The sequence below is a fragment of the Prionailurus bengalensis genome, chromosome D4 (assembly GCF_016509475.1).
Source record: "Prionailurus bengalensis isolate Pbe53 chromosome D4, Fcat_Pben_1.1_paternal_pri, whole genome shotgun sequence".
Taxonomy (NCBI): domain Eukaryota; kingdom Metazoa; phylum Chordata; class Mammalia; order Carnivora; family Felidae; genus Prionailurus; species Prionailurus bengalensis.
The window spans coordinates 53991797-54004274 of record NC_057359.1 but is presented as its reverse complement, the minus strand read 5'-3'; the positions used below and the strand labels follow the sequence as shown (position 1 = coordinate 54004274).

General features: G+C 38.0%; 1 long non-coding RNA gene across 2 annotated transcripts; it reads left to right on the top strand.

The window, feature by feature from the left end:
* The first annotated feature begins 4976 nt into the window (after positions 1–4976).
* LOC122474742 lies at positions 4977–9694 on the top strand. 2 transcript variants are annotated; one of them, XR_006295000.1, is made up of 4 exons: positions 4977–5188; positions 6311–6813; positions 8134–8265; positions 9483–9694. It is a non-coding gene; the product is annotated as an uncharacterized LOC122474742 (long non-coding RNA). The 2 variants fall into 2 exon arrangements; XR_006294999.1 differs by having other exon boundaries at positions 4977–6813.
* The last annotated feature ends 2784 nt before the right edge of the window (positions 9695–12478 follow it).

The following is a 12478-nucleotide window of genomic DNA, read 5'->3' as shown; positions in this document are numbered from 1 at the left end:
CCAAAATCAAGAGTCTGAGGCTTAACCGACTGAGCCACCCAGGGGCCCATTGTTCATAAATTTCTGTAGCTTTTCCCATTCCCAAAGTCTCTTTAGTATCCTTCTTATCACTTGTAATAAAGATTCCCATTCCTTGTGTGACATATGACTGCTGACAGATTTCAGGCCCCACCACTCCCCTTTTCTGTCTGGGCAATATGAAAGAAAGAAAGACTGAGTGTCCCCTCCTAGTAGAAGTAGGAATGCCAAGCCAACCCAGCCCCATCTCAGAAACTAACCAAGCTTGGGTCCCTAGTCACCATAACACGTAACAACACCCCAAGCCAGTTGCCTCTCCCTTGTCTCAAGCCGTGTTTGGACGTGCTTGGGAAAAAAAACATTGTCTCTTCCTTCCTTCCTTTCCTCCCTCCCTGCCTTCCTCTTTCTTTTCTTTCCTTTTCTTTTTTTTCCTTTCCTTCCTTCCTTCCTTCCTTCCTTCCTTCCTTCCTTCCTTCCTCCCTCTTTCTTTCTTTCTTTCTTTCTTTCTTTCTTTCTTTCTTTCTTTCTTTCTTTCTTTCTTTCTTTCTTTCTTTCTTTCTTTCTAATGAGAGAGAGCACACAAGCAGGGGAAAGGGGCAGAGGGAGAGAGAAAGAGAATCTTAAGAAGGCTCCACGGTCAGCATGGAGCCTTATGTGGAAGGTCGATCCCATAATCCTGGGATCATGACCTGAACTGAAATCAAGAGTCTGACACTCAACAGGCTGAGACATTCAGACACCCTGAAAACATTTTCTTCTCCTCTTAGTGCGTGTGTGACATTATCAGTCTCAAAATCCAAGCCAATTATGGGGTCCATCCTGCCTCTGTGCAGGGAGTACAAGACACTCAATTTGATTTCTATTAATAATAACATAGGTTCAATTATGACCCATCGGTCGATATTGCTGATTACTAAATGTAAATCATCATTTTTCCAAGCAGTTGGACTGCTTTCCTTTTTTAAAATTTAAAATGATTTTATTTATTTTGTCTTATTTGTTCTTTCAGGAGAAGTCTGAGAAATCATTTGGATATTTCTTCTTTTGTACAAGGAAGAGAATAGTAATAACAAAAATAATAGCAAATAGACATTAATGAGGAGAGAAAATAGGGTTTTAGTGACCCATACACACACTCATAGATATGCAGAGAAATCAATACATAAGATGAACTTAGATAATTACAAAGAATTATTAATGGTTTTTAAAAAAGGAGAGATTGACAATAATGTGTATTTCATAGAGCCTTTGGGCAAAGAAGGGCACAATAAGAGGCAGCAAAAACATTTTACAGTTGGAATTAAAAAGTCTGGGCATATTACCTGAAGCTAAGCTGGAAATACTTAGCTTTTTTTTTTTTAATTTTGCCTTCTTTTCTTATTTTTTTCTTCCTTCTTTATTTTCACATGTGTGGCCTTTATTCTATGAGTGGCCTGAGTCCATTTACTGGAAAATGCAACAAAATGGTAAGGTTTGCGGTCTTGCTACAATTTCCCTCAAAACTGTGTCTATACTAAGGGATAAGAAATTTCAAAATTTAGAACTGAACCTTAAAACAGCATTTTATTGTCACTTACCATAACACCCTTAGAAAGATGGATGTAATTTCAGTTCAAATCCCAAGACCAATATTCGGAAGCAGAGATCTGAAAATAACCAATCTGATTTCACCCATTCTCTCCTCTTTGAAATTCAAGTATTAGTTCAAGTGTTCTTAGATGCATGTTTCTAGTCCTCATCTCCTATTCAGCCCCAGCCAACATCTTTAACATTTTGTACTGCCTTATGTCCCTTGGAGGAATCGTAGATGTAACTGTATAAATAGACGAACAGTAATTATATAAGTAAAGAACATCATAACTTGGTCCATTACTTTTCTTGGTGCCAGTACTTCACATCAGTTAATTTTTAATTGCAAAAGGAGACAGTCTCTTTTTCCTTCTCTTTCTACTCTTCTAAATCTGTTTCCATTAGTTCTAAGGAATAAAGTACTGGTGCCTATGGACATATGACTCAACGTTTAGGTGAAACCCCATGTCCGAAAACTTTGTTTAGTGTTTGCTTAAAGATTGTAGTTCCTAGGTGTTGAATCAATATATCACACACCTGAAACCAATATTACACTCTATGTTAACTGTAATTTAAATAAAAACTTTAAAAAAGGCTGTGGTTCCTGAAATGTAAATGTGATTGTCTGATTGGTTTAGAGAACTAAGAGGTTGAAGAGAGGTTGGGGTAGGAGAAAAATGGGAGAAACCAGTGACTTTATATTAAAATTAATTTTGTCTTGTTACACAGTGGCTTGGCTCTTCAGCCAGGCTGAACTTGACTGATTCCCCTCTACTGTAGAGATCAGATAGTTCTTCATTATGCAAGTTCAAGAAGAGTGGTTTGTTGTAACCTTATGTCAGGCATTGTCTATATATGTTTGAACCTTCATATATTATAAAGATGAGATATTGATATATGGATATATATATATATATATTCTAAAATATTTTTCTATTATTTTCAAATATTTTATGAAGTAAAGTTGTGAAGTTGTCCAGTGGTTTCCACAAGAGAAGATAGTTTTTATTATTGAAAAGTTACTTTTCAAGTTTTGCTTTCTTTTTTAGACCAAATTTAAGATATGGGGAGAGAAGAGGATTGTATTTTCAAACTGTAACTTAGATACTAGTTTGGGAATTGCTGATTTTGTAAAATAAAAAGAAAAAGTTTGGTTAAATAGTCACATGCTCTGCTTTAGAACATGTTGGAGCCTTAACCTGGGGATTTGAAAAATAATTTTACCAAGGGAAACAAAAGCAAAAATGAACTATTGGGACTTCATCAAGATAAAAATCTTCTGCACAGCAAAGGCAATAATCAATTAAACTAAAAGGCAACCTAAGGAATTGGAGAATATATTTGCAAATGACATATCAGATGAAGACTTAGTATCTGCAAATCAAAACCATGATGAGATACCACCTCACACCTGACAGAATGGCTAAAATTAACAACTTCAGGGCACCTGGGTGGCGCAGTCGGTTAAGCGTCCGACTTCAGCCAGGTCACGATCTTGCGGCCCGTGAGTTCGAGCCCCGCTTCGGGCTCTGGGCTGATGGCTCAGAGCCTGGAGCCTGTTTCCGATTCTGTGTCTCCCTCTCTCTCTGCCCCTCCCCCGTTCATGCTCTGTCTCTCTCTGTCCCAAAAGTAGATAAATGTTGAAAAAAAAATTAAAAAAAATTAACAACTTCAGAAAATAACATATATTGGCAAGGGTGTGGAGAAAGGGGAACCATCTTACACTGTTGGTGAGAATGCAAAGTGGTGTGGCTACTCTAGAAAACAGTATGGATGTTCCTTAAAAAGTTAAAAATAGCACTACCCTCTGATCCATCGATTGCATTACTAGGTATTTATGCAAAAGACACAAAAATACTGATTCAAAGGGGCACATGCATCCTGATGTTTATAGTAGCACTATAAACAATAGCCAAATTATGGAAAGAGCCAGAATGTCCATTGACTGATGAATGGATAAAGAAGATGTGATGTATATTTAATGGAATATTACTCAGCCATCAAAAAGAATGAAATGTTGCCACTTGCATTGATATGGGTGGAGCTAGAGAGTGTTATGCCTAGTGAAATGTCAGTGAGAGAAAGACATATACCATATGATATCACTCATATGTGGAAATTAAGAAACAAAACAAATGAACCTAGGGGACGAGAACAAAAAATGAGAGGCAAGCAAACCATCAGAGTCTCTTAACTATAGAGAACGAACTGAAGGGTTGATGGAGTGGAGGTGGGTGGGGAATGGGCTAAATGGATGATGGGCATTAAGGAGGGCATTTGTTGTGATAAGCACTGGGTGTTGTATGTAAGTGATGAATCACTAAGTTCTACTCCTGAAACCAATTATTACCCTATATGTTAACTCACTAGAATTTAAATAAAAATTTGAAACAAACAATAAAAATTAAAATAAAATTTTATTACTACTTAAAAAAGTAAGAAAAAATAATTTTACCAGTCTTACCTTGGGACCCTCATTAATTTTCCTTCTCACTACACAGTGAGAATTGTTATACCTATACTCTCTCTCCCTCTAAGAGAAAGAGAAGGGAAGAGAGGGAGGGAGAGAGAGAACCTTAAGCAGGCTCCATGCTCAGTGCTGAGCCTGATGCAGGGCTTGATCTCATGAGCTATGAGAGCTACAGGAAATGTTTGGAGCAGTGGGTAAGATATTTTGGGGTTATTAAAATATTCAAACTCTCATGATGTAGTTTCTAAGAATTGAACTGAAGAATACAGTGAAGGAAAGAAAACTAACAGGGAATATAAACATCATAATTTTTCTCATATTAAAAAATATTTTTCACTCAAATCACTTGAAATTTAGAATATTGTCATGACATGAAGAAATGAAGCCTCTAAAATTTCACATATGCTACTTAAAATCTACACAAATATCACCCTTTTAGGATAAAGACAGGAAGAGATAAAAAATAAAGAGAATGGCTTGTGAATATGATAGGATTTTAATAAAATCTTTTAACTTTTTCTATATAATAGTGTTGGTACAATAGTATAGTAGTGTTTGCAAAAGTAAGTTCTTGTATTACTATAATTATGTAAATGAAAAAAATCATGTCACTCATTTCATTTTGGTGACTGGGAAAGTTATATTAGTGAGGGGTTGTTCCCTGAAGTGACAGGTTTAGGATATTTCTGACCAGCAGGATTGGTTTTCCTTAAGCTCAAAAATTCATGCATGTCCAAATCCAGATGTAGTTAAGCATGTGATTAAGAGTGAGCAAGTGAAAGCATTTCCTTTAAGAAATTGCTCTTTCAGAGGCAGTTGGTTTATGTAAACTTAATCTGGGATGGCAGAACCCTGAGGAGTAACTGATGAGGTAAAGAAAGCTCCAGAACCCTTAGCAATATTCCACCCCCAACTGCCATCTAGAGTAAAGGATGATTGGAAATGGGGGCCCCCATGATGTCTTAGAGGATTGGAAGAGAACTGTGGTCATCCACATATCTGAGCACCATGAACAGACTAGCTACAGGATCAGTGCACCCTGCCGTAAAAAGCCAGCTGCAATGAAACACTTTTGAATGGAGAAGCATCTGGAGGTTGAAGATATCAGAGAAGCTTCCCGCTGGTCTGGAAGTCAGTACTGGGGCATCCTTTCTTGGGCAGAGATGGGGGTGGATTGAGATATGCTTTCAATGAGGAGGAAGAGAGTATGGAAGGAAGACTAAATCACTTAAGTGGAGAAAGGCTGAAGTTATTGTTTTCCTTTCAGAGGAGATCAGTTATGCCTGAGGAAACAGAACCTACAAATAACCAAAGCACTCCTTGGTAAGGGCCTTACGCCCACCACCATTTTTGCGAGGTAACTTTGCCGTGCATTCACTATCTACCTGAGTGATGGCTGCTGTCTTCTTCTATGTTGGTTTATTTTCTGTCTCACCTTTGCTCATCTGTGATGATCTGGAAAGTGGACAGTAGCATGAGAAATCACCTAATCTTAAGAAAGAGGAAAATGCAACCCAGAAAATTATTGCCTAAAGTGAGATTAGAATTTCTTGACTTTTAAAAGACTGGGCTGGAGCAAACCTAGATATCAAGAAAAATTCTCTTCAGTAAGAGCCGATATGATAAAACCTGAAATTATGTATCATGGGGAATAAGTTGTAGGTAGGTTGGTGGTTGGTAGACGTAAGGTATACATTTTATTCTAGTTTTGGATCATATCAAGATCATGAGGCTATTTTCTCAAGGGGGGAAAACATGTCCTACCTAACAAGTCTCTCTATTAGATGGGGAATGTGATGGAGTAAGGGGAATGGCAAAAGAAAGACATTGATTTGGAGGGGGAGGGGCACTTGCTTGCTGAGCGCAGAGAGGACTGAGTAGTTAACTGTCAGTGGCAAAAATAACTGCCATCCTGGGAGGTGAAAGTGTGGGGAGGGGGACAGAATGGAGCACACATCAGAGCTCCGTGGGCAAAAGCTGCTCTCATGAGGAAGCCACACTGTTTCTGACCCAATCTAAAGAGTGGCCTGGTGAACAAGGCGCTCTGTGCTTTTGGTTCCTACCAGTGATGGCTGGGAATAAAGAAGGTTAGAACAAAAGAAAACATCTCACTTCCCTGCCAATTCCAGGCTTTCACCAAAGCTGAGGTCTGCATTTGCAAGTCTCTAGCACTGTGCCTGAGAATTTCTAAGTATTCAATACCTGTGTGTGTGTGAAAACATAAAATTTTGTTCTCCATTTTTTTCTTCTCAGTTAACCTGGCTATAAGATGATTCCTGTGCTATAGCTGCTGGAGGTAGCCTGATCAAAAAACACCGCAATTGTGGAGATGATTGATTCTTCTTTTTATCACCTGTAATACCCCTATCTTTCCTCCATGAAACCATTAAAGGGAGCAGTTGTGTACAAAATGTATTATACACAGGTCCCACGCAGAGGAGTTAGAGGGAGGATTTAATACACAAGAAAAGAGGTTCCTGGTGTCCTGAGGGGCAGTTCCCTCCCTGCTGGCTACTTGAGTGGGCTAATCTTCAGCCCCCAAATGAGGCCTATATGGAAAAGGATGACATCGAGCAAAGGGCATAGGTGGAAACTCCCTCCCTACAACACATCATCTGCTACTCTCAGCTCAAAGGTTTAAAGAGAGCAAGAAGATTTACTTCAGATGGCCCATGTCCCTGTCACCATCCCCATCTCCATTTCTGACAGAAGTGTACAGGGAGGTGAAAAGAAGGTGGCTGTCATTGGGAAACAAGGTAAGGGCTTGAGGATTAAGAGGACAGCTTTGAACTGGGCTCAGCAAGCTCACTGCGTCCAATAGAGGTCCTGCCATGTCTTCAGTGGCCAAGTAAAACTCTCAGCTTGCTGTTCTCTGGTTTCCTAGGATACTGGAGTTTTCTCGTGAATTACTGAGGATAATGCAATTTAACCTAAGGAAGAAACATTTGCAGGAACTTATCAAGGTTATCGTGAAACTGGGTTTTACTATTTCCTGTTCTTTACTAGGACCATGTGTGCAAAAGGGACATGCTGTTAAGCAGAAGATATTAAGAAAAGTGGTGGAGAGAGAAAGATACTAGAATGCTTGACAAAGAGAATCAGAAGGCCTGTAGATTACATGGGGGCAGGGGATAAGAAAATATGGCTATGATTTCAAGTGGGACTCTGGATAGATAAATTCTTCAGATAAAAATCTGGGTATCAGAAAGCATGCTGGGATAAACACGGTGAAATGTCACTCAAGAATTAAATGTAGAGCATCCCCTTGCTTCCCAAACCATCTTTCAACATGGCCACTTCCTATATATACAATGGCTATGGGGCTTGGGGAAAGTCACTCTAGTTGCTGGTTAGGTTAAATTCTGAAAAATATTCCACCAAAAACAAAAAAGTAGCATGAAGATCAAACATAAAGAGTAAAATAAAATAAAGGAACTTGTTACATAGTGTATACAATCTCACCACTTTTGTAGTCATTATACTTTAGAAGCTGAGGATGTCTGAAATTTAACCTAAGAATTTCTTTTAAGTGTGTATCAGCTGAGGATTTTCCCCATTTGTTCTCTGGGTCCTGTCTTGAGAGAACCGTTTCTACTCTCACTGTTCCAGGGGCACCTGGACAGAAGTAAATAATAAGGGAACAGATAGTAATTTAACAAAGAATTAGAACAGTGATGTTGAGGTACAGATGCCCAGGAATCACTCTGTCTGTAACGGAACAGCAAAAATGACAGAAACCACTAAGATAACTAATGATCAAACAGGAGAAACAAGGTTCAGAGGACAAAGAAAAGAGAAAGGAAGGGGTGGGATTTCTAGGAAAGAGGAGCATAGCCCCCTCCAGAGGAGAGGTAGGGTTCTAAGGACAGAGCTGAGCTGCCACAGGCTGAAACAGAGGGTGACTGTCAGGCCTTCACGACCTCCTGACGGAAGGGTACTGGGTCTGGTGTGCTGAGCTGAGTCAGGTTGGCCTCTGCTAACACCTTGATAGGAGAAAAGAAAGCAAGCACTATGTCCAAATGGCATTCCTATAGATGAGAAAATCAAAGTAAAAGACATGTTTTCTTTCTCCTCAGAGAATACATACATAGGAAATTAAATGGTAGTGAATGAATAATGCTAAAGGCTAGAAAAAGTTGTAGAGAAGCAAAGAGAGGCCGAGAGCTGAGCCCACCGCAGAGGAGATGCCCACCATTGCTGGATAATTTGTAAGTCCCTCCTAAGTGGGAAATCTAAGCCTACCTAGAAATCTGATTTCAGCCCAGGTGGTGGCTCCTGCCCCTGATTAGAATGCTTATCCCAGCTTAGAGATGTTCCTGGAAAAGTAATGAGGCACTGGCTTCCATACAGATTTTTTATATCCAGGAAGAAAATAAAATTAATGGCGTACAGAAACTTATAACAACTCAAGGCAATTATTTCTGAGAATATTTAGTCTCAATATTTCTTAAGATCTCAGAATTAAATCAGGTATCCTGGAAATTTCAACTGCCATTGAGTGGGGAGTTATCTTGTTTTAAAAGCTGCTACCCATGTGGAACTCAGGTGTATATGGAAATACATGTAATTGATTGCTTAATCTTAACATTTTTGTCCCAGCTCTCACAGTTCAAGTGTTGTGAGAAACAGTTATTGATTGTAGACGCCAAAGGACTGGACAGTGTTTTCTCTTTCTATGAGTACTTGACTCTGCAGCGATCTTGAACCCCCTTGAAAGAAAAGGACTTCTCAATTTTCTTGTGCCTCTTGCCAAGAATCTCTGAGGATTTCTGAGATTGATCACTTAGGTGTTTGCCTGCTTTATGCGTGCTTTCCATGTTTACATCCTTAAAGTAATTGAGGCTTAGAGACCAGAATGTGCCTGGGCCTCAAGAGTGTGGAAAAGGCAGCCTTGAGTTACAGACTGGCAGAGACTGGCAAAGAACCGAAGGCTCCCCTACCTTGTGGTGTCCCACTGCATTTGCCCCCAAAGATGAGATTGCCTTTGCTATCAAAAGAAGCAGAAGGGGCTTAGATTTGATATTTCCAAGTCGTGTCTTCGGTTGTCTGGAACCAGGAAGAAAGATGTGTAGTCCCTTCCTTGGGAACAAGGCCATAACGTCCCTAGATGGGAAGAGGGCGACCAAGATGCCTCGGGGTGGGAAGGTCACGGAGCATCCCCCAGCATAATTAGGCTCAGGACTTGAGGTTGTGAACAGGACATCTTTGAAACAGGTAACTCTGAGACAGTTGGAAAAGGGGGAAATTTACCTATCTCTAACAATAGAAATTGTCTGTTACTGGCTTCTGCAGGAACCAAAACTCTTACATGTTACGGATACCTGAGTACTGGTCACAGTAAGAAAGGATCAGATTTGTTAGAGTTCTGCTATTAACCAACCTGCTCTAAAACTGGTTTTCTTAGTAAAATGTTTTATCTTTGCAGATTTTGGAAACAGGGCCGAGAATGGGAATCTGATTTTCTGGCAAAAACCCCTAATCTATAATAAGAGGCTATCTTACCTTAGCCCAACAGAGGTCTATATCCTGAAATCATAAAGGTTCAGAAGACCAGAATACAAGCCCAGTGTTCAGGTCAAGAGAACAAGATCCTTGGAATCAGACACACTGGAATAAAAATTGAAATTCTTTCACTTATTATTAGATCTTATATGATTTTCTTGCTTTCCTATACCTCACTCTTCTCATTTGCAAAACAGGGATAATGATAGATACAAGTACTTGTAACTGTAAAATGTATCACATATGTACCTAAAATACTTCACTCAGTGTACTGCATACAGTACATTTTCTTTTTTTATATTAAATTTTTTTTTAATTTTTGAGAGACAGAGCACAAGTGTGGGAGGGGCAAAAAGAGAGTGAGACACAGAACCCAAAGCAGGCTCCAAGCTCCAAGCTCCAAGCTGTCAGCACAGCCCCCCGCAGGGTTTGAACCTACAAATCGTGAGATCATGACCTGAGCTGAAGTCAGACACTTAACTGACTGAGCCACCCAGGCTCCCCCATACAGTACATTTTCTAAACTGTAGCTATTTTATTAGTAGTCCTAAAATGCTCTTCAGAGTATTATTTCCAGAAATGGTTATTATATGTCATAATTCTTTGATAACGTAAGATAAGATTTTAGGTGGCAAATGGGAATGGTGAGAGATACGGGAACAATCTCTCAGGTGAAACCTGACTGAAGAATCTGGTAATGGTGGGACTTGAGGAAATAGATTCAAGTCTGAAGGCTCTTTGTATGATTGCAGAATCCTATTTTGGAGGATACGTACAGGAACAGAGGAACTTACAAGTAGTCAAATTTTAGTATCCTGTAAAGGAATTCAACAGAATTTGTGATGTGGATGAGCATAATCATTAACATTTTAATTTAGATATGCACTTTACAAATTATAAATAAAATCAGCATGCTCGTAGTTTATGCACATACTTCTAATTCACTGAATATAACATAGATAATATTAAGGGACTTCACTATTATTCATATGAATGACTTTAATGCCTGTATAATATACATACTATTTAGTGCCTTCTATATACAGTCACCCTCCTAGAACAACACAATCATGTTCCCTGTTCTCAAAGAGGTTACATTCTGTTGTAGAAGACTGACTATACAATTAGTTAAGAAGTAGTCTTTGTTATTAAGGAAATAAAAATCTATTTGGTCATCAGTGGCCCCTTTTCTTACTCAAGTGTATGCTGACTTCCCATCCTCCCTTTGTCCTATTATTTTCTTCATAATCTACTCTGACAAACAATTGATACATTACTCTCTTTTTTGGTAACTTCTAAATATCCCAAGCAAAAAGTTGATCTTGTGTGTGTGTATATATATATGCATATATGTTAAACATTGCATATATGCATATATGAATTAGAAAACAAGTATATATGTATATATAGTTATACATACATTAAACATATATATGAAACTATATACAACTCACTTGCTGTGTGGGTGTGCGTATGTAGGTTGGTTGAAGACATGAGATTTTCCTTAGATTTAACTTCCCATTCTAAGAGCTTAACTGTTTTATTCACAATAATAGTTTTTTATTGTTGAATGAAAGCTTTGCGATTCATTATAAATGATCAAATAAAATACAATAATATTCTGATGTGATAGTATGCAAGTTTTACCTATCTCTACACTTTTAAAAGATTTTGTGAAGCCAGCTAAAAAAATAAAGCCAGCTAAAAAAAATGGTTAGAAAAAAATATACTTTAAAGCAAGAGAGAATATCTCTTATGAACTCAGTAGAGAGCAGAATGCCGTGTCCGCTGCCCAAGGACTTCTTCAAATTTGTTATCTACCTATAAGGTCACACAAAACCAGTTTTAAAAAATCTTGATCTGATATATGCCTATAAAGAAGAAAGGATGACAGTCCTCAGCAGTCACAGCAATAACTTAATTTACTTAAGAGAGAGAGATAAATGACAGGTGGAAAAAATTTCTGTCAAGCTGGGGAGACCTTGAGATAAAAGTGAAACTTTTTTTTTTTTTTTTTTTTTGGAATCAAAGGTCAGATCCTTAGTACTTTTAAGAAGCCCTCCTTGATGGTTTCTTTTCATTTCTAGGTGTCAAAATGAAATTGGGTGACTCTGGAATTTCCTCTCAGTTTTAATGAAATCAGAATCTCAAATAGAGGAGGCAAAAAGACCAAGAAGTTTGAAAACTGCTAAGCATTAGGTTCAAATTATGGATAATTTTAAAATAAGTTAAATACCTTTGTCTTTACTTTGACGACCTATTGTCGATATTGGGAAATTTCTACAGTCCTTGAACGTATACTAGATTTGGTTAAAATATGTGAAATTATTACAGCATGTTTATTCACTCTAAGCTTGTCATTGGCTATTATGTGTCATTGTGTACCATTCTGGGTCTTAAAATTTTAGTGGAATGGAGTAATCATTCAAATCTAAAAAATAATTATGCACTGTGATCAATGTCATGAAGGTTAAACACAGAACACTGTGGACAACAGAATGGGAATAAATGTGTTACTGATTTCAGGAAAATTCTTTTTAAGAAAATGAACCTCAACAAAAATGGATAATATAGCTGGAGCACAGGCAAGAGATTGTTAGGGACCATCTTGGCTCACACTTGTAGGCCATGAAAAGGATTTTACTTTTTATATAATAAATCAGGCAGAGTTTTAAGCAGTGCTTTGACTTTTTGACCATGTTTTAATAAAATCTTTATGCATAAAAAAACTAAGACAAGCAGGGTAAAAGTCTCACTTGAAGTTCAAGAATTTTACAAAGGAAAACGACACATTAAGCAAAATGAATAATCTGTAAATTACCTCTAATTAAAAACAAAACAAAACAAAAGACTTTGGCTTCTGAATATGTCCATTTCTGCCTATTGAATTTAAACCTCTATAGTGAATAGTAAGAGGTA